Genomic DNA, 22,658 nt, shown 5'->3' on the forward strand with positions numbered 1-22,658 from the left:
ATAATGGAGTCAAAGGAGGATAGCTTCCTGGATTCGGTTTCTAACTGAGGATGGTATCACAGAGTAAGGTACTCAAATATGGAACAATTCATAGGCTGAAATCAGATGGAATGGAGTCAATGGGTGAAGGGAAATTAAGAATCCTCCATCATGTTGACAGAGGGAAAATGGCTGACTACTGTTAAGGAGCAGTTAGGAATTCCTTAGCAAATATTCAAGAGGAAAGAATCAGGGGAAACAGGAGCAATTAAGAATTCACTGTTTATTCTAATTCCGAAGAAAACATTGATAATAATAGAGACTGAACACAGAGTGCAATCAAGCAAATTCTGAGTTATTCTTTCTCTCTATTATTTAGATCATGAAACATATATGATAAAACATAGAAACTGTAAAACACGAGTTAGAAGAGACTTATTGATTCATAAGATGATTCAAGAATTCTGTAACAGGTCTTTAGCATCAATTCTTCATCTAGTAGGCCAGACAAAAATGGTTCCAACAGCCTTTTATTCCAAAAAACTTCAGTATTACAGTCAGAAACTATGAACACCCACCAACCCCAAATACTTCGTCTGGGGGGCTATGTATACAAAATATTAAAATATCTTACAAAATATCTGGTAGAAATAATATTTAGTGGTGATTAATGCTTCTTTTACAAAAGATAGAGACAAATAGTCTCGAAAATAGGGAAGTAATAAATTGACGTTGTGCTGGTCGCTCCCTCTTTATTGAATGTACCAGAGGTAGGTTTTGTAAGTTGGTTTGTAGTTTTCCTCCATTGATATTCTGTGCTGGTTGCTCCATCCTGCGTCGGATGTTCTTTAACTCTGATGTGATGTGCTTTAACCTGCATGACTTTGATTCATTTCTGTTCTCCGCATTATAGTAGATGGTCCAAAATTTTCAATTGACCAAAGATACCAAAGATACCGAAGATAAGTTTATAGAATCTCTAACATACTTTGCCAGCACTGCAGTCCTGGTAATTTATGTCTCTGAAGCTTCCTCAAAGTTTCATCAGTCTCTGTGTATATGAAGAAATTAGTTGGGATGGTGAACAGATGCTCTACCTCGTGCTCAATGTAGAATAAATTTTCCAGGCTATCGTATAGGGCTTGGCCAGATAGAAGTTCCTTCTCTCCTGAAGTACTTGACGATGTATTAACTTGATCAGCAACATACTTATTCAATTTGTGCGTGTAATCTACATGTCTCATCAAACGATCATTACTCCCCAAAGGACTTGGCAAACCTTTTTTATGCAAGACTGTAAACTTTTCTGTGAAAGAATCAATCTCCACCTGCATGTCCTGGCATCTCCTTTCCAAATTTTGCATCAGAGTTCTCATAGTTATAACTCTCTTGATTTCTAGAATGGTGCCTGTTCTATCTCTAATTTCCGGTGCCTCTAGTTCTTCACTTGTCTTGGTGTTCAAAAAATGTACTAGCCGGTTAGCTTGTTCAGGCATTTGTCCCAATAAAGCCCTTGCCTTTTGAATCTCTACTTGGGCCGCTCTTACTAGGTCAATCTTCTCATAGATGACTTGGATAGATCTCCACACATTACTAAGGGATTGATTGATGTTGGTCCACAAAATCCTTTTGATTTCTGCTAGAGGTTTATCCAAAGAGAGATCCTTTTCTGATGCTCTCACCTTGTTCTCCAATGTTTTGACCTGCCTTGTTTTCTCCGCCACATTCATTTTGGATTTATAATAATTCTTTTCCACCTTTACCAATTGCTCTTTGACCAGTTTCAATTTTGATACTTGCAGCTTTAATTCTTCCATGGCTTTTATCAGTTGTTCTGTACTCATAGTAGTACTGCTACCTGGTGTTGTTGTTGAGGTACCTGTGATGATCTCTACTGTTGACGCTGGGACAGTGGGAGGCAATGTTGTTATAAGTGTGGAGGGGGAAGTAGTGACTGTTGGGGCTACTTCAGGTGGTTGGGAGGTCGACTCTCCCTGCTTTTCTTGTAGAGCTTTCTCCAATGCCTACTCTGTCTCACTCAATCTCTCATTCAGTGTCATGAGCAGGTCCCTCTTCAAATTTTTGTTGTACAACTTCTGCAGTCTGTGGATGCATAGAAGGAAGCGATTTCAACTGTTTTCTAAGGGCAACAATGTACTCTTCTTTCTTCTTCATCAGTGCTTTTATGCCTTTGGCATCTTTGGGATCATGTCCCAGTTCAATGATAATTTCTTCCAAGGATTTGATCCTGTTATCCTTTGCTAGAGAAGAAGCTTTCTCCAAATCTAACTGAGCAGAGGTATTATTCAAGGAGTTTTGCAATTTATGAGCTAACATAGCTTTATCAGCTAGTGTGGAGTATACCATCTCTCCAGTCTGTTTATGCATCTCAATCTGGTCCATTGGATGAATATCCTTGGCCAAGACCTCCAGATTTGTCCTGATGTAATCAGCTGCTGATTGTGGTTGCTGCACCTTGGGCTTGAAATAACTCATGATCATTTTGCCCTCCTTAATGTCATAGGCAGACATCAACCTTTGCTGGTTTGTGGGGGCCATCTTAAGATACTGGTTATAAATCTGCAGCCTTAGTGGGTCGTTTCTAGCCTTTATCTCTGTGAACGTCCTTTTGATGTCAGAGGCCTGCTTACTTGGTGGCCTAGTGGATGAAACTTCCACACTATGTTGCCTTTCTAGCTCCTGCCTATGTGAGCTAGTTGATGTTTCCACCACCGGGGATGTCTGTTGGCTGGCTATCTTTTCCCCTTTTAAACTTTCAGTTGTTTCTTCAAAGATTTCCTCTTCTGGCAAATGATTGAGTCTTTACCTTTTTTCCCTTGGTTGTTCTGTAGGCCCACTGATAGGTGTGGCTTCTTCCCTATCTCTTTTCTTGCCTCTTTCCTCATTTAGAGGAGTCTGTAATGCAGAAATCTCTTCTGCTTTGGTTTGGACCGGAGGAATTTGCCCCTATTGATCAGTCATTGCTTGCTGCTCTGTGTTTGCCACTTCCTTGCCCTTAGAAGACCCTGTAACTGGTGCACTAGTTTCTTGTACAGGTTGCTGTGAAGTTCTAGCAGAGGATGTACCCACTTCGGTTTGCTGAGGCAGCTTGAAAGATACCTGTCCAAAAGAGTCCAGGTCAAGGGTCTTTTCAAGATCTTTCATAGCTTTTTCCATCTTTTCTTGTTCAGTAATTTTTTCTATTAATGTACCCTCTACCCACTCATCTTGATTAGCAAACTGTTCAATTTCAGGGATCCTATGATGTATATAAGCCGATAGCCTGTTTCTTACTTTTTTGTCACTTATACAGCTGTTTGGGTCATATGGCACCCACCAGAAACTTTTCTTCAATTTAAGGTCTTCCCCTAATATCTTATCAGCGTCTTCCCATGCCTCCCTCTTATGGATGATAAAAGGGCCTAACTGGTTTTTTATTCTCGGCTGAGCCTTTTTCTTTGCATTGCAAAAGTGGGTTAAATCTGCATTGATAAGCTACCTGAAATACTCCAGTGCAAATAGTCTCATGGGCACATATTTGGGCAGCTTGAAAGGGCACAGTTCACAGCCATATATTCTGATTTCTATATGATTTTGGTAGAGGTACCAGTCACCTATCTTGTATTGTCTGAAAAGCTATAGAATCTTCTTTATATCACTAGAGAACCTAGGAGGAGGAACTCCCATCAATAGAGTGAAGGTTGGATGTACAAAAAAGTCAATGAATTCACAGTAGGTATAAGGGGATTCACAAACATTGTGGAAGACCGAGGTCCAAAAGATCACAGACCTCCGCTCTCCTTTGGAATCCAATTTCCTGATGGGAAATGAAAAGCTGTCTCGCTGATAATATAGCAGAAGGTGGTATATGAATGAGGTGTACTTGAAGACTCCTTCTCTATCCAGATTTATGAATTTCTCATTGATTTTATTGGCAATGAAAGAGGCATAATCATATTTGACAGCAGGGGGTTGTCCTGGAGTAAACATTGACAACATAACTAAGATGGTCTCATCAACATATTCACTGGTTTTGAATCCCAAGATAATGGATATCATGTCAAGAATAAGCCTACCTGTTTCAATGAACCAAGAATGCACATAGGGAGGTGGGCCTTGGGGCTGGCAATCTGGTTTCATGAATAATTGAGCAATCCGGGTTATTTCTGAATTGGGCAATTGAGAGCCTTGCTCAAGCAAAAATCCCATGGAAAGAGGAGCAAGGGGCTGAATGGGATGGAAGTGTAACATCTCATTGATAGATTCAGCAGTTATGTAAAAGAGAACAGTTTGGGATGGGGTCATAACTGCTTTACTGACAGGGTCATAGTTGGCACAGCATTGTTGAGTAATATCTGGGAGCACATTGACTGAGGGAAGGTAATACCTGGGAAGATTAGATTCCCATATTCCATAGATATCAGAGTTACTCAGATGACTATTCCTAATTCGGCAAAATGCTTGGAGATGGTTCATATCACCAGATAACTCTTTTATTTGAAAATCTCTGTCAACCAAGGGTAACCAATCTAATGAGGGGCGCCACGTTCAGGGCTACGGGAGCTTCCATGTTTGGTTCTTGTGTTTTCAAACTGGAGGTCGGGCTTCTGTAGGAAAATGGGAAAAACAGCAGTTCTGGGTGTCTTTCTCTGAGAGCTACTGACTGACATTACTGGAATTTGGCTTTGTTGGGTAAAATTGACTAAGGAAAAACGAAATTAAAGGTTCGGGAGCCAAGTTGGGTAAATACCTGTGTTCAGAAGGAAAAACAGTGCAATTCGCAGGTTCGTCGATGAGTTGCAGAGCATGACGTTGAAATTTGTTGGCTGGGTGGTGGACTGGACGCTCGAGCAATCAATCGGACGTGTTTTGCATGTAAACAGTTCACAGAGAAAATGAATGAAAATGATATTTTTCCCGACAATTTAACAAAATTTGGCTTTGGCAAGTGATTTTGGCATTAATTAGTGGTATGACATCATCGGGATGGGACGTCCTATCGTTTAGCACAGGAGTGGTAAGCGGTTTCCTCCCGCACAGCTTATGGGGTCAAGCAGTTTCGGGCAGGGAGGCAGTGATCACGGCGGGAGCGCGACGCATGTCCACAGTACGAGAGAAATACCGTCGGCTCCCCAGGCGGTAAACTTCGGCGGCGGAGGGGGTCGCAATATGATCGTGGGCTATTGGATGAGCCGGCCCAGATCTGATGGTTGACGGAGGTTGGAGATGGCGGGACTATAAGCAGCGGGCCCGATATACTTAAATAATGGTTTTTAATAATATCGGGGGCGGATTTGATTGTTTCATGGCGAGGTTATTAATTAACCAGATGTTAATTAATTCTTGTGGGCGTGGCGGGTTAGGTTATTTAAAGGTTTCAAATAAACCTTTAAATCCCAATAAGTGGATATATGGTTGTATATTAACCGAGGGCGGGAATATTAGAATATAGGGATTTTAATATATTAATAATACGGGAATGGGTAACTTATACAAGGGATTTATATAATAAATGTTAGTTTGTTAACATGAAACCTTTTTGAAAGTAAATGGGCGCCAAGTATAATGTTGGAAAACTTAGGCAAAAAGGGAAAACAGGGATTTACACAAGAAAAGTGGCTCTTTTCCTAAAGTAAGAATGTGGTTTTACCTAGGCTTTTTATGAAATGAGATGGAGTGATTTAGTGATATCAAGTAGATCTTAATATCCTTGGGGGGGATTAGTAAGTGATTGGGGAGAAGTGTGAAGGGAAGTTATTCATGCCTCACTTGAGCTCTACTTATGATAATAGTAAGATGAACATTTTGAGAGACAAAATCAATCATAAGTTTCTTTCTACAACATCAAAACTGCCTACCCAGCCTATTATGCCTAACATTTTTTCTTCTTTTTCTTTGGGTGCACTTGGACTAGAAAACCCTCAAATACTTTTATTTTCTTTACATGATAAGCCTATCTAGATTTGCACTTATTTCTTCTAAGGGCTCAGGTTAAACAGTTGAGCTCCTTTGCTTCTCTACCTACCTACTTATCTCCCAAGTTTAAAAAGTTTGGACAGATTTTTATTCTCTATCTCTAAAACAAGAAATTCAAACATGGACTGGCCAAGATTAAGTTGTTTGGCCATTCATCAACTACATCATAAAGTTCAACAAACTACACATGACACTTTATTTACAAAAAGTGAAGTAATAGTGGCATTTGAACTTGCACACTTTCCTGGTCCTTTGTTTGGGGTTCATTTCTTTCATTTTTTCTTTTGACCATTTATCTTTTCACCCTTTGATTTTTCTCTTAGGGTATACCCTCTTTTCATTTTTTAATTTTTTGACTCTTTAAAAATATGGAAAACCTTTGCAGCAATAAAAGTTATGAGCATATTGCAGAGCTAATTCAGTCAATCATGAAATATGACACCTATTGGTATAGGAGCATAATGCTGGCTCCACTTGGGGATGGATTTCCCTGGTGGAAAGTCAAGAACAGTGGGTCAGATGGCCTTCTAAACAACTCTTGTTGTACTTCTGAAATCTTCCTTTGTTGTAAGTAAAAAAAACTGTTCAAAAGGATTATGTAAAATATATACATTTCTCTTGAGCTGAAAACAAAAATAGTAAAATTCATTCACTGTTTCTCAAAACTTTCTACCCATTCCTTTCTATTCTTATTGCTATAAAAAGTTGCAGAAACTGAATTTCGCTATGTACAATTTAGAGTCCTGATATATGAACAAACTGGATCAAAATAATGTTTCAGCATTCGACCATTCACTGGTCCATCTTTTGCTTCTGTACCATCCAAGATTTTCAGAAAGTAAGTAATGTTGCCTTGTGAAGCCTGGATAATAAAAGGTCCTTTCCATAGGAAGTCAAACTTCCCATGTGCTATAGAATTTTTGGGCACTACAACCCCAATCATATATGTCCATAAAACAAGGGCTTCTAAGTCCCTACAAGTGTTATTTCATGCCCTAAAGGAACAAGGTCAGCTAATTACATCATCTCCCAGAAGTTCTCCACAGAGAACTACTCAGAACTGGTCAAAACTGGACCATACAGGTTGCTCAGTGCTGAGGGTGCGATGCATCTTACCTGCCCAGTGTAAAAGGTGCGATGCATACTGGAAAACCATTCTGTAGGGTGCGATGGGCGAGAATGGACAAATGGCAGAGACAGTTTGCGAGGTGGATGATCATAGAATCTTCGAGAAACTTCTCCTGTGACACATGCCTCTCTGAATTCGCCCAGGGATGAGTAAGAGATCATCAATCTCCAAGTGGAATCAAGAACTATTAGAGAAAAGACACTAATCAAAATCCCAGAAGTTGACTCACCTCCCTGCAATCATCTATATATGGATCCCTCATCAAAGAGATCCAAAGCCTGGAATTTTGTATCTTGTAAGGAAGTGTTGTTGGTTTCCTGGTGGAATATCATAGTGTTGGGTGATCTAAGCTTTTCATGAGGTGAAGAAGGGCTTTCATGCTGGGAGGATGACGCTGGGTCAGAACAATGGGTTGTAATCCTCTCTTCTAATCTTCATATTAATAAAGCTATTCAAGTTTTCCTCCACATTCTTGTATGTTTGATAGTATGTGCATTTGTGTGGTTAAGGGAGAAGTGGAAAAGACCTGTCAATGAGGAGAAGGAACAAGCAAAGAACCAAGCACAAGATCGAGGTCGGTAGTCTTTGATCCTCTCTTATCTACTTCTCATAAAGGAAAATGAAAGTAACTTTAATCTATTTGTTTCTAAGATAGCTACCCATCTTAGTGGGACTAGCAGCTCTGCATAGACACTAGATTTCCTGATAACAAAATGGCGACTCCACTGGGGAGCAAATAGATTGTTTACTTGTCTATATTTGTTTGCTTTATAAACTTAGAGACAGAGCCTGAAGTTAAGCCATCTAGCCTTTGAACTGCATTTGCTATGCGAGTGCAAAGTAGATCAATGCTGCTTCAGTCTATCTCCAGGTTTTGTTTATAAACTGAACAATCGATTTGCAAACATCCTAATTGCCCTAGTGGTGGCTCTAGTAACCTCATTAGATCAGCCCCTGTGATTTCTATTTACTGACTATCATTAGCCCAGCCTAAATCCCTAAACTAAGCTGCAAAATGTGACCAAGAACCAAGTTGAAGTCTCATCCCTGGACCATTTCACTTTTCGTGTGCAGTAGGTGCACTGCATCGCACTTTCCCTATGTTGCAAGTGCGTTAATCAGATTAGACCTCATCTACTTCCAGATTTTGGTTTCTGTGTTCACTCTCTTCAGCTTTATTCAGGAGTTTTTCTGTCTGCGATTAGTATACCACTGTGGAAACTCCCTTCCTTTGCATGACTCCGCCTCCATAGTACAAAGAATTGTGAATGTTTAAATGTATTGTGCACCATTTACAGTTCTCTTTTACAAAAAGTAGCGTAATCAAACTGTCGTCTTTTGATTTGGAAGTGTTGCAAGTGTTGTTTTCAGTCAAAGAAAAGGATTCTATTGTTCTTGATGCTTGGTTATACAGTTACTCTTGTATTTGATTTGAATTAGTAGTTTTTCAAGTATCGAAAGAAATTTTCAATTCAATATAGCAAAGTGTTGTCATTATCTTCCTTTCGTTTTTGAAGAGAAAGTTAGTACTGTCGCTTTGAAAAGATAATTCAGATTTGTACTTAGCATTCTTCTTGTCATTCACACATTAAGAAAGATGAAAACAAATACATGCATGTGCATTTTCATTTAGACTGCTTGTTGGTTTGATTTAGGACAGTGCATCTAGCGTGTGCTCTCTGCTCTATGTTGAAATAATATCATCTCTCTTTCTTTAGTAGCTAGGATTTTCATTGCAAAAAGAAGATTAAATGATTGTTTATCATCTTAGATTGCATTTTAGGAATTGTATATCTACATCACGCGGTGAACCTGAAAGGAAAATTTCTTAAGAAAGATCAACTGTAAAATAAATTCAATGAACATAAAAACGCTTTGGAACCTAATGCACAACATCTAGAAGTCTAGGCTAGAGACGTATTTCGGTGTCGTAAAGCCTGGTAACTATCGCTTTCACTGTTGGTTGGGTGATTCCTCCTCTTTGAGACGACAAGTGCTAGTACGAACTTGTGCTCCCACATACCATCGAGTATATATTGGGAGACCATAATAGGCTATATCCTTTATCCATAGGAAGCCATGTCTATCGCCCTATCGATCGCAATGCACTGAACACATCATTCAGGAAGATTGACTATCGTACCGTAAAAAGTATTCTACAGTTTTGCGATTGGTTTAGTAATCCCTTTGTCTAGATTTCCAAAGTAGTCTTTTTCGTTCCTTTTCAAACTCCTTAAAGGAAAAGGTCCATCTGAGCACTTGTCACTTCAAGCTCATTAAAAATCGAAGGCGACTAGAGTCATCTTTTGTTTTTCCTCGACTCTTAAAAATTGAAAAAACAAGTTGTGTCAAAGCGTCTAAAATTCATTTAATTCGGAATCATTTTCCCCTTTATTTTTAGTTGATCGAGTAATCCACAATCGTGGAGGAAATTCAATCGAAACCCTGTCGATTGCAGAGGCTTACGAGTCAACCGTCTCTGTCTCCGGAAACAAAACTATTCCGGACAAAGCAAACTCGTTTAACCGGATCAAAGTCCCCTGGTTTGGTTGGAACAAGTGTTCCAACACCTTCAGAGACTCCGGTTACTCCAAACATTTCTTGTATCCCTGCCTCTATAGAAGAAGTTCCGCAGCCACTAGAGGACAGTAAAACCGATCCTAGTGTGAAGGTAAACACTTCTATTCCTGAACCGGCTCCACCTACAACTGATTCGGAAGGTGTTATTACCCAAACAATTGTCGATGTAGAATCTATACCTTCTTCGGCACCGGAAATATTTTACGGACTTGACGGTCTACCTCTTCCACTTGGATTGATTTCTATAGAAGAGATTGTGGAGGATCCCCCATCTAGCACTCCATCGCATTTTGGAGTTGGGATCACCCTATATCCTTCTTCGTTAGAAATTAGTCTACCATTATCGGAAGTTCCTATAGAATCGCTAGGAAATATTTTGGATAGACTAGATATGTCTGAACAACCGTCAACATCTAGGATTGTTTCATCTGACACAGCAGTGGCAGAACTTCCTACTGTCACTCCAACAATGTTCACTGGCATACCATATGTCGCAACTAGCTCTCAATCACTGGGTGGAATCCATCCAGGGGTTGTTTCGACAGTATGGTCTGTTCTCATTTGTTCATCTGGAATAATATTTGGAATCTCTTATGTTGAGTCTCAGAAAATTGATCCTTCGTAGTGTCAATTTGGGCAGTCTGGTCCTCAAAGGAAAATCATTCCTTTGAGCACTGGATTACCGACATATGGGGGGCAATATACCCTTTCATTGTCTCCTCCAGGAGAACAAACATACGAGAGTTTACAACAGAATTTTGGTTATGTTGGAATTACAACCAGTGGTTGGGTGCCGATACTGCCTCAACAACCAAGAGTTGTATACTCAATGTAACAAAGTCTGCCTATGTCAAATATCCCCACTACACTGGCTATTGTGACGGTGTCGCAAGTACAAGAATTGCCTATTGTATGCCAACCTCAAGTCTCTCAGGTCACAATTCAACAGCCTCTTGTCTCTACGACGCCACCACAATCATCGATTAGTGGCTCCTTAACTGGAGTGACCCAGGCTCAAACAGGTACCATCACCCCTCATTTGGTCAAACAACCAATATTGGACAACAGCAAATGGTTTCACAACCATGGCTGGTGCAATATCAACAACCGCAATTCCAACAAGTTTACCAAGGATCTGAGCACCAAATATTTGCAAGTAATGGGAAACCGTATATTCAAAACGGTCAAAATCAACCATTTCATAATGGTTATGCCCATCAACCTTACCAAAGTTATCAGCATCAAATGCACTATGCTGGTATGCAAAGACCCAATGCTCAGGCAATCCCATCTTATCCTGGGTATTATTCGCCGAACCTGAATCAATAGTTTCCCTTCGTGGCAACTTTAGAGTTACCAGATCTAAATCAGCCCATTTTTTATTGAAGTCGTAGCAATATTCAGACCTATAGGAGAAGGGTTCATGGTTCCCATAGAAAACATTAGAGGATCCTCTGACAAAGTGACCTGGTTGTAGTTAAACTATCTTCTCTACTTCAATTTAGGGTTTCAACCCAATGATTCTGCAAGGAGTGAGAGGTTAGCACCAACCATACCAAAACTATTCTGAAATTCCTCTTCCATTGAATCAAAATGGAAATAAGGTAGCTATATTACCTATGAGAAACCTTATGGAAAAAGGGTTCAGTCCAAACTAGTCCACTTGCACCTGACCTAGTTAAGAGGTGTCACAATGAGTTTGTTGTTGACCCATGCTCGAGGTCGAATCAACCCACATTTAGTAGCACAAACTCAAGCACATAGAGAGACACCTAGTCCCAGGCTTTTTCCAAGTCTCCCAACATAGGAACCACCTCATTTTCTTCTTTTGAGCTACTAGGTTACACAAACCATATCTAACAAAACTCCAATGGGTGGGGGGAATAGTCTACTAGGATTTCATCCATCCAACTTTGATTTTGGTCACTTGCATTCGACATGTTCTCAATACTTTACTTGCTTTCTTGAAATTTACACCTTGGGTAGGGGATGCTAATGTATGGTGTTTCAATTTATTTATGAAAATATGGTTGTAATTTTTAATTTTCCATACATTCTATTTATATGAAAATTATTTATTAAAATATACTCGTTTTAGTTTTATTTAATTATATTTTTGAAGTTCTAAAATGATTTTTTTGAGATTGATCAGTTTGTGAGAGAGTATAATGTTATGGCATTCCTTGCTATATTTTTAATTCAAACCCTTCATAATTCATTGGTCCCATACTAATGACCCTGTTGGCATATATATATATATATATATATATATATATATATATATATATATATATATATATATATATATATATATATATATATATATATATAGTTCTCAAGGTCATATGACAATAAGGTTCAAAGTCATGAACTAATGAACTCAACATATTACTTGTGACAACTGAACCTAAATGGGGGGAATCTATTAAGCACCAAGAGAGATCAATTTTTTAATGTGTAAATTTTTAATCATTTGGTATGAATAAATTAATAATTGACATAGAATTAAAATATAAGAATAAAAAAATATTACTCATCAAGAAATTTGATGCTTCTACATGCTTAGCAAGTTTGTGTTTAAAATAGATCTAGGTTGTAGATAATGTATTCTATTTTCCATCTTAAAATTATTAAATTAATTATTAGTGAATTTATATGTTTATTCAAACTCTCATAGCTCAATTGGGTTATAAATCAAATATTTCAATATTTTTGTTGTGTAAAGATTTTAGCATCATCTAGTAGAGAGGTGATATGTAACATTTTCAAACATATTAATGAAAAATAACTCAATGTGTATGTATATATATATATATATATATATATATATATATATATATATATATAGATATATATATAGATAGATAGATAGATATATATATATATATATATATCGAGAGAGAGAGAGAGAGAGAGAGAGAGAGAGAGAGATGATTTCTACTTCTCAATACAAGGAGGCATGTATCAACATTTTAAAGTGGAGAATGTGAAACATAAAATATTTATTTCAATGACAATTATGTACATATAATGAAACAACTAAAAAAAATTATTATTGTCAAAACATTATATTAATATCTTTCTAACATTCTATTAGTTTGTTACTTGTTAGGATCACATAACTCTAAAAGAATTGGTAGTGTCTAGAGACACCATTACTAGGATCCCACTGGTCACTAGGACAAATTTGCCTAGAGTCTTGTCACCACTAAATAGATTATATTCCACATGAATACCATGGTTTGTCATAAACTTGAAGCCCAAAAATTTAATACGTCAACTTTATCTGAACCGCCCTAACAATCTCCCCCTTAAACATGAATCAAGGAGATTAGCTTGGTCTCAATTACTCTGTCTAAGTCCATATAAAAGGTTAACATCTAATGGAAAACAAAAATTTTAACTGAAAGTTATCTGGGACACCTTTTCACGTACATGTTCATTAACCATCACACATTCTCACGTTTCCCACCCCTACAACCTTGGTGCCTATCCAAGTGGTCCATTCCACAATTTGATAACTCCATGCACTATTGAACTACATGTATACCTTATCAAAGTCTTAAAATCTTACAACAACCAACCTCAAGCTAGTGTACAAGTACACATACCACCCTCATACCTATCAAAGTGCTTCATTCCACAACTTGAGTCACCATGTGCCCTTGCACAACATGTATGCTTAAATGATAGCTCTTACAACTTCCTTGTGGAATACACTTTCTTATAGCATGATTTGATCATGGACTAAAAACCCGTAGGGTGTTCACTCACCACTGGTGTGATCACACACACCACTATAACTCTCATCACACATTGGATTCTTCACTATCCTGAAACACTATTGACTCCATCTCCATTTTCTCGCCCATATGACCACTCTCTTGCTAGATATTTTACTTTGTTGACCCATATCTTGACATGCCCCTCCAACATGATTTACAGTCATAAAATCTGCACTATCTCTCATCAAAACAACTCATCTCCATTTAGTTGGCACCGATCTCCTTTACCAAGGACACCATAGGCGTTAGTTGCACATGCACATATCTCCTTTACTAAGGCCACCATTTAGTGGGCATCGATCTCCTTTACCAAGGCCACCATAGGCTTTAGTTGCACATGCATATATCTCCTTTACCAAGGCCACCATAGACTTTAGTTGCATATGCACATTTTCTTCCATATAACACTGTGCTCGAAACTAGCATAGATCCATTTTAACTCTAGATCCACAAGAAGATGAGAGAAATCAAATCTCTAGAGGTGGAATCCTTTCATTGAGTTTGCAGTTTGCACTATAAAAAAATATGTATATATATATATATATATATATATATATATATATATATATATATATATATATATATATATATATATATATATATTCTTTTATTTGGGCGCTTTGTTGGGCCAAGAGGTGCTCCACAATCTAGTAAGGTAAAGATGTTGCAATGTGATGTCTTGTAAACATCTTGACTTAGTCAAATTACATAATTTTTTTTTTAATAATAATTAAAATTAAATTGAGTAAAATAATCAATTTATCTTTGGTGATTATTTTACTCCAAGTTTTTTTTTTCCTGAATTTGTCTACTCCTATATTGATACAAAAATATTTTTACAAAGAGGAAGTGGCCTCAAGAAATCTAGCCCAGAGATGCGGCATGCTCACATTAGATAGCTGAACACTGATCAAAAAGACTTGTTGAAGACTGACCAGAAGAGCTTCTAGGACCATGACCATGACTTGTTCATAGAAACAAAATATGCCAATATCGAAACTGAAGACTGACTAGAGGTAATTCAAAGACCAAAACAGGTTAACTGGGCCCATACAAATAAACAGGGAAGCGCTGCCCAATTCAAAACTAAAATCTGACCCATTAAACAACTATAACCATAACTGAGACCCAAAGACACAGTCAGAAGAGTGTCGCCCACGCAGGGGAAACCGACAATTTAACTTTAGAAAAAAGCTCTGAGCATGAGAACTGTAGACCATATAATGACTATAAAACAAGAGGGAATTGAGCACCTTCGAGCAATAGAGAATCAAAAGCCATTGGACGCAGACCTGATTAAGCTTCATGAGAGGTGGAAGGCGACTCTTCAACAATATGACACCCATATTTGTAGAGATCTCCATCCTCAGAGGGATGGCCCTATTTGCTTAAAGAACCGCCAGTAGTAGGGACGATCGGACCAGCTTGAATGTTCATGTCCTGGGTTGCAGTGCCACCAGGATCCTTACTTTGCTTGTTGTCAATCTGAGAAGTGCCATGCTTATCTTCCACCCTCGTCTCCAGAGTCACCCCTAGTATCACAGCAACCAGACCAGAAGTATCCTCTCGAAGCTCAATGGTGACTGAAGCTATGAAGGAGAAATTACTGAGTGTACAGGGGAACTGAAAACGAGCGGTGTGAGATTGAGAATTATGAGAGCATGCTGCTAAATTTTGTTGCCCTCAACCCCGTCCATGACCACTGCTGGTAACGAGATAGCGTTCAAAGCAGAAGTCCGAGGAATAAGATGAGGAGTTCGAAGTAGAGGACGAGGGCTGGCGAATAACTCGCCCACGGGAACTTCCCCTCCTGCAGCACATTCTCTGGCACAATCTAGGCATAATGAAAAGAGCAGGAGGTGCTGAATAGGTAGCAGTACTATGAAGGCAGGGGGGACTGAAAGGGGCCTAGCTTCAGCTCACAGAGGAGCACTTGGAAATATTGAGGATGAGCGACAACTGAATTTGTAGAATGGGCTTTGTGAAACAGAAATCCCGACAATAAATCAACACAGCATTCTAAAGCACAACGTTTCCCTGGACTGGTCCGAGAGCGAGGCTCTACGACAGCAAGGGAACAACACGAGCATAGGGGAGGAGCATGAATGAATTCTTGGAGGGGCGCCATGACAGATGAACTTGCAGGTTGGTGTGGAGGGACAAGCTGCATTAACGTAGCATTGAAGATGTTAGCAGAAGACTTAAAGACTGGCATCACGCGAGGCCAGATGGTGGTGGTAATAAGCCACGTGCCAACCCACCAAGCCGCCCATGTACAGAACGCAATGTTACACACTCACATCCGAGATACTCCAAGTTTTGATAACCCATAGTTTTCTTATATATATCTTACGAGCTTAAATCTATCTTAACTCTGAATCTACCAAGTCATGAAGTGCAAATTTCTTCTAGAGTAAAAAAAATATGATCCCTCTTAAAATTTAGTAGATCCAAAATTAAGATGGATTTAAATTGATACATTTCAAATTAACATGAATCTATGTTGATTTTACTTATAATATCATAAGATATATATATATATATATATACATATATATATATATATATATATATATATATATATATATATATATATATATATATATATATCATGGGCCTTGAGAGGATGGAGGTCGTTCGTGTGGGTTTAGGGTAAAACCCTAGGGTTTTACTGAATTTACTGCAGGCCGCAATCCCTGTACCGTCGTCGATTACTGCTTCTTGCCGTTTTGTTTTCACACTCGTCGCTTTCGACTGCCGACTTCTGGCTGGGGAAAAGGGGGACAATATGGAGGTGGAAGAGGTGGATTACTCCGAAGAGCCCTTTCCGGACCGGGTTATATTTGGGAACCCCAGTTTCTCATCGACGGTTACTGTCTCATCCCCGTTTCATGTCCTGGCTTCGCTCTCAACTTTGCCTATAGTTTCTTTACCCAGGCACTGCTCTGTGCCTCTTCTCACCGGGTCGCTTTCCGATTCACCGAGCTTCGAAGTCCCCCATATTTCTCCAGGTACCCTGCACTTTCTATCTATGAACACCCCCCTTCGCCCTCTTTTGACCCCCATCCAGCCCTTTCTACTTTTTTCACAGTGCCCCCGGTGGTCTCTGTTCCGGCAAACCCTATTACCTCGGTTCCCCTACCGTTGGCTGCTTTGAGACCCCCACGATGAAGGTAAAACCTGCTAAACTCATCCCCCCAAAAGGCGTCCCAAACCCTTTGGTGGACCACCCGTCGGCTCCTCGCTCTGACAAAAGGAAGACCAAGTGCATTAAGGCGACAACAAAGGATATCACCATCAGATTCAGCGAGACCTCTGCTATAGGGGTAGCTGCTATCATAGCATGTACGGTGCTTGTAGGAAATGTGCGTGGTCGAGCATACTCGGCCAACAGGCTGACCCAATGGGTGAAGGAGATCTGGGGTGGGATGCTGAAGGAACTGCCAGAAGTACACGTCCTGCCCAGGGGGTGGTTCCCTTTACACTTTGCAAAGGAAACTACACTGATTTGGTACTGGCTAGGTACTGGCACATTGAGATGGCTCCGGTCCTTTTCAAATGGTGGAGTCCTTTATTCGATCCTGAACGATAACAAATTGGGGCTGGACCTCTCTGGGTTCGCCTGCCTGGGCTCCCATTATAGTATTGGTGTGAGGAAGTCTTTATCAGGATTGGAAATGCTCTGGGCACATATTTGGACCACGATTGTACCTTTGTTGAATCGAAAAATTGAACCCTTGCTCGCATTCTGGTCCACTTGGATACGCATGAGGGCCTGGAGGAGAAGATTACACTTCAGTGGGGGAAGTATATCAAATTCCAGATCTTGGATTACAAAGGGGTTCCGTTTCGCTGCAGATGGTGTCACAAGGTGGGACATCTCTTCAAAGACTACCCACTCAACAGGGAATCAGAGGACTCCACAAAGATAACACCTGCTCCATCCAGGGTCAACTCGCTAGCTAGTTCTCAGCCCTCTCCCACGGGTTCTATCCCATCAGCAATCTCCCCTCCTCTCAAGATAGGGGAGGCTAGGCACAAACCATCCTTGCCGCCACTGACCAGGGCTCGTGCTACTGCTGAAGCCGCGAAAGCTTTGAGTATTTCTCTGATCCATGGCTCACTGTATCATGTCATCCCCACCTATTATAGCCACTACTACCCCCTCCCTGCATTCACCCTCCTCTTCATCCATCTCGTCTTCATCCTCTGGGGTCTCACCTTCACACCACTATTTCCTCTATGCCAGATCCCACACCAAGGATATCCTGGCTCGTCAGTCTAGTTTAGGTCTCGCCTTGCCAGGTTCTGTTACTTTGTCATCCATGGGGAGGAAGTCTGATCTCAACAAAGCCATTAAGCAAGTTGGGGCGGAGGTAGCCTTTGGTTGTCAATCACTCTTGATGGGGTCCTTAGAGCTGTAAAGACCCCGAGAGGAGTACCCCCATGAAGTGCCTATATTTTAGTTGCAGAGGCTTGGCTAGTGCCTCCAAGAAACTAGCCTTGCAGAGACTTTTTGAGGTCGAACCGATTGACATCATTTTGCTTCAAGAAACACTTGGTATGGCTGATCACATCACCTGCTCCTTGCAATCTCTGGTCCCGAGTTGGACATTCGTGGCTATAGATGTTGTAGGGAGCTCGGGGGGATTAGCTATAGGATACAACCCTCGATCCATCAGGGTTGACACATCTTGGGGGGTGCGGGATACTTGGGCATAGATCTATTCTCTGCTGAGATCAGTAAAAATCTTCGGGTTGTGAATGTGTACGGACCCTGTCATCAAAGGGAACAGTTCTGGCAACATTTTTTAAACCTCTCGATCTTGGCATCTGACCACATTATCATCAGAGGGGATCTAAATTTCTCCTTGGGGTTCATTGAATCGTGGGGGTCTTCGGCTCAGATAGATGCTATCACTGGACACATGACAAACCTTCTGGAATAGACCAATTTTGTAGATGTTCCCATGCACAAACCACTCCCCACCTGGAGAAATAGAAGGGTGGGTGATGCAGCACTCGCTCGTAGACTTGACAGATTTTTTATGAAGAGCCCGCTCATACAACAATTGCACCACTACAAGCAATGGGTGGGCATAGGGGGAATATCGGATCATTCTCCTATATATCTGGAAATGCATGGGCCACATCAAAAGCCGAAAGCCCCCTTTAAATTCAACCATGTCTAGTTGCAGGACCGAGCCTACATCAAGTTGGTATCTGAATTTTGGACTTCCAACCCCATCCATAGAGATGAATCTTTGGAAAAGGGTTTTTGCAATAATCTTTCCAATCTCAAACATCTCTCCATCAATTGGGCTAGGGAGAAGCTTATTCGGGAGAACTCTCAGTTAACTCAAATTGAATCTGAGATGAGCTCTTTACTTGATGATCGAAGTTTGGGATTCATCTCTGCGGAAGATAAGACACATTTGATTGAGTTGGAAAACCAGAAGGCTCACATTCTAAAGGAGCGCGAGGAATCCCTGAGGCTGAGGAGTAGAGCCATTTGGCTAAAAGCTAGTGACGACAATACAAGGTTCTTTCAAAACTATGCAAAGGGTCAAAAGGTTTCAAATACCATTTGGAATCTTCCTTTACCTAAGGGAGGCTTAGCTGACTCTTTCAACAAGCTCTCCCACCTGGGCACCACTCACTTCAGGAACCTATACAAGAGCCCTCCTAATTCTAATCTTGCTGATATTATTAATGTGGCCGGTCATTTTCGAAGATTTGTCAATGAGGATGATGCAGAAGAGCTCTTTGCACCGGTCACCTCTGGGGAACTTGAAGGCACGTTAAAATGGTTCAAAAAGGACAAGAGACCAGGCCCGGATGGCTGGACCATTGAATTCTATCTTGCTTTCTATGAGATCTTGGGGCAGGACCTTCTGAAAGTGGTGGAGGAGAGCAGAACTACAGGATCTCTATACCATTCCATCAATTCGACCTTCATTGCTCTCATCCCAAAGTCCAATTCTCCATCCTCTTTTGATGATTATAGACCTATATCTTTGTGCAACTGCCTCTACAAGATTATATCAAAGATTATTGCCAATAGACTCAGGCCTATCCTCTCCCGGCATATCGCACCGCAACAATTTGCCTTCCTTGAATCCAGACAGATTCATGAAGCTATTGGATCAGCTCAGGAATCCATCCATTCTATCTGGACTAGACATCTAAAAAGCATCATTCTTAAGATTGACCTGTCCAAAGCTTTCGATCGGGTCAGCTGGCTTTATATTAAGATGCTCCTCATCCATTTGGGTTTCCCTCACAATTACATTTCTTGGATCATGGCCTGCATTACCACTCCCACTTTCAGTGTTCTCATAAATGACCCAGCTCTCATTTCTTCCACTCTTAAAGGAGACTTAGGCAAGGTTTCCCTCTATCTCCTCTCCTCTTTCTTATTGTCATGGAAGGCCTCAGTCGCCTCATTGCATCAGCCAAGAGGGAAGGAGACCTTTTTGGCCTCAAGATTTCGGATGATTTCTTTCTCACCCACCTTCTATTTGTGGATGACGTGCTTATCCTGTTGGATGGCAGCATCAGGGACTCCCGTTCTTTCTCCAAGATTCTACTCCTCTTCTCGTCTACTTCTGGGATGCTTGCTAATCAATCCAAATCTACCATCACCTTTGCTCGCACTTCAGTCCATGAATCCCATTTTTCTCATCAGATTTTTCCCTACAGTATTCACCCTTTGGACTGAGGTCTCAAATATCTGGGTTTCTGGCTAAAACCCACCTGTCAGAGGATTGCAGATTGGGTCTGGCTTGTGTCAAAACTGGAGAAAAGACTATCCATATGGAGTCACAGATATTTATCCAGGGCGGGTAGGCTAGTTCTTATCAAATCGGTCCTAGAAGCTACCCCAGTTTTCTGGATGGCTCTTGCATGGATCCCAAGCAATATTTTATCTTGTTTGCAACAACTGTGCAACCGATATCTCTGGAACGGGAATCAAGACAAAAAAATCTTTGCCTGGATTAACTGGCAAAAGATTGCATTGCCTAAGAAATGGGGAGGTTGGGGATTAAAAGATCTCCCTCTATTTCTGCAGGCCCTTGCTGCAAAAATGAGTTGGACCTTGCTGATTGGTCAGAACTTATGGACTCATATCTCATATCATAAATACATTTGGCCAATGAACATGTTGGATTGGGTTCAACTGCCAAGTTGGTCGACGGCAGGCATCTCATCCATGTGGAAGGCATTACTCCACTCCTTGCCCCATATAAGAGACAATCTGGTGTGGAGGATTAATGATGGTTCTCTGGCATGGATTGGTCTGGATCTCTGGATTGGAGGTGGAGGTAGACAGTTACTTTCTAGAGACCTCATCATGTATCTACACTCCCATGAGATTAGGGTATTCTCACACATTGCTGATCAACAAAATACAAGTATATTTTCACAGGCATGGAAATTTGCTCGTCAACTCGATCTTCCCCCTAGATGGCACCAGGAATGGCATGATTATATATCTGTGCTATCCTAATCTCACATCAGGATTAAAGAGGGACCTGATGAATTAGTCTAGTGTTTGGCAAAGAACGACATATATTCCCCAAAGTCAGGATACATTTCCTTGATTCATTACAAACGACTAGAGCAGATCACTAACTGGTGGAGAAACATATGGAAACTCACTACACCGCAGTGCATGAGATTATTCTTCTGGTGCACACTTAGAGATAAAGTGCCCACGGGGGATCACCTAGCTCATAGATCCATATATGGGCCAACCTGGTGTATTTTGTGCAAATGCGCATCAGAATCAACTGAACACATTTTTTGCAGTGCACAGAACTGCACTCTCTTTGGAGAGCTTTATCCTCCTCTATCCGATTTTCTGGGCAATGGGTTGGCAATGGTCTAGGCAGTGCTTGGGATGACTCGTCCAATAGACACAAGGGATCCAAATTATTGAGCCTCCCCTTGCTTGTCAATTGGTATATCTGGCTGGCCCGAAACCACTTCATATTTGATAACAGACCTGCATGCTGGCCACTCATAGAGGCTAGTATAATCTCTGCCTATAACGAATTGCGAGACCCTCTTCCACCTAGAGAGCATCGCTCACATCCCCCACCTAGTACTAACAAGAATACCCCCTGGGCCTTCTTTGATGGTGCAGCTAACCAACAGGGCTGTGGTGGTGGCTTCATTCTGTACATCAATGAACAACATATCTATAAAGTCAAGATGGGATTAGGAGCTGGAACCAATAATTTTGCGGAACTCGTTACCCTCTGACATTTATTACATTTCTCCTTGGGACACCAGTGCATCAATCTAAATATTTTTTGGGACTCAAAGATTGTTATAAACTAGTTGAATGGCATTTCTACATGTCACTCTCACACACTCAGCAACATATTACACGAAGTAAATATCTTCAAGGCAGAATTTAACCATATCTCTTGCAATCATATTTACAAGGAGCATAACTGCAGTGCTGACCAACTATCCAAGGAGGCCGCGACATTACCTAGAGGTGAATGGGTGATAAAAGAACAGAGGAGGACAAATGAATACCAGTATTATCATCGGCCATATATAGAACAACACTATCAGGGGGATCTCGGTCCTTGAACAACATCTTCTTTTCTTATGTTAAAAATTGTAAGAAACACAAAAATTTTGAAAATTTTTGAATATACACTGGCATACAAAGAGCCCTGAATGGCTTATGTACAGGCTTATACAGGCATATAATAGTATATTCTCAGCGGATATTATGGCAGATCCCCGTCCGTGGTGGTGTATCTGGAAAGCTCATAATTTCTATTTTTGTGACAGTCCATGGTGACACAGATACAGTATATGCAACAGCATCTACAATATGTAATCTTTCTATATTAATGAAAAATTATGGATTTTTCCAGGAGAATATATATATATATAAAATAATTAAAATTTCATGTAAAAAATTATCATTTTATCCCCTCAAGAAAATAATCTCGTATATTAATTAATATAAAACAATTGAAGGATTGGTACTATCTATGGTTGACCTTGACCTCACCCATATTACATCAACAAATTATAAATTCACTGTGCTTTCAAGTTGCGGTGGTGGAAGGATAAATTAAGTTGGCGAGTAATCTTGTTAACGTAATTTACGTAAACTCATATTACATCAACAAATTATAGATTCACTGTGCTTTCAAGTTGTGGTCTAGGAAAGATAAATT

The sequence above is a fragment of the Pinus tabuliformis genome, chromosome 8, assembly GCF_031772625.1.
Source record: "Pinus tabuliformis cultivar Carrire ecotype Pingquan chromosome 8, CPIR1, whole genome shotgun sequence".
Lineage (NCBI taxonomy): Eukaryota > Viridiplantae > Streptophyta > Pinopsida > Pinales > Pinaceae > Pinus > Pinus tabuliformis.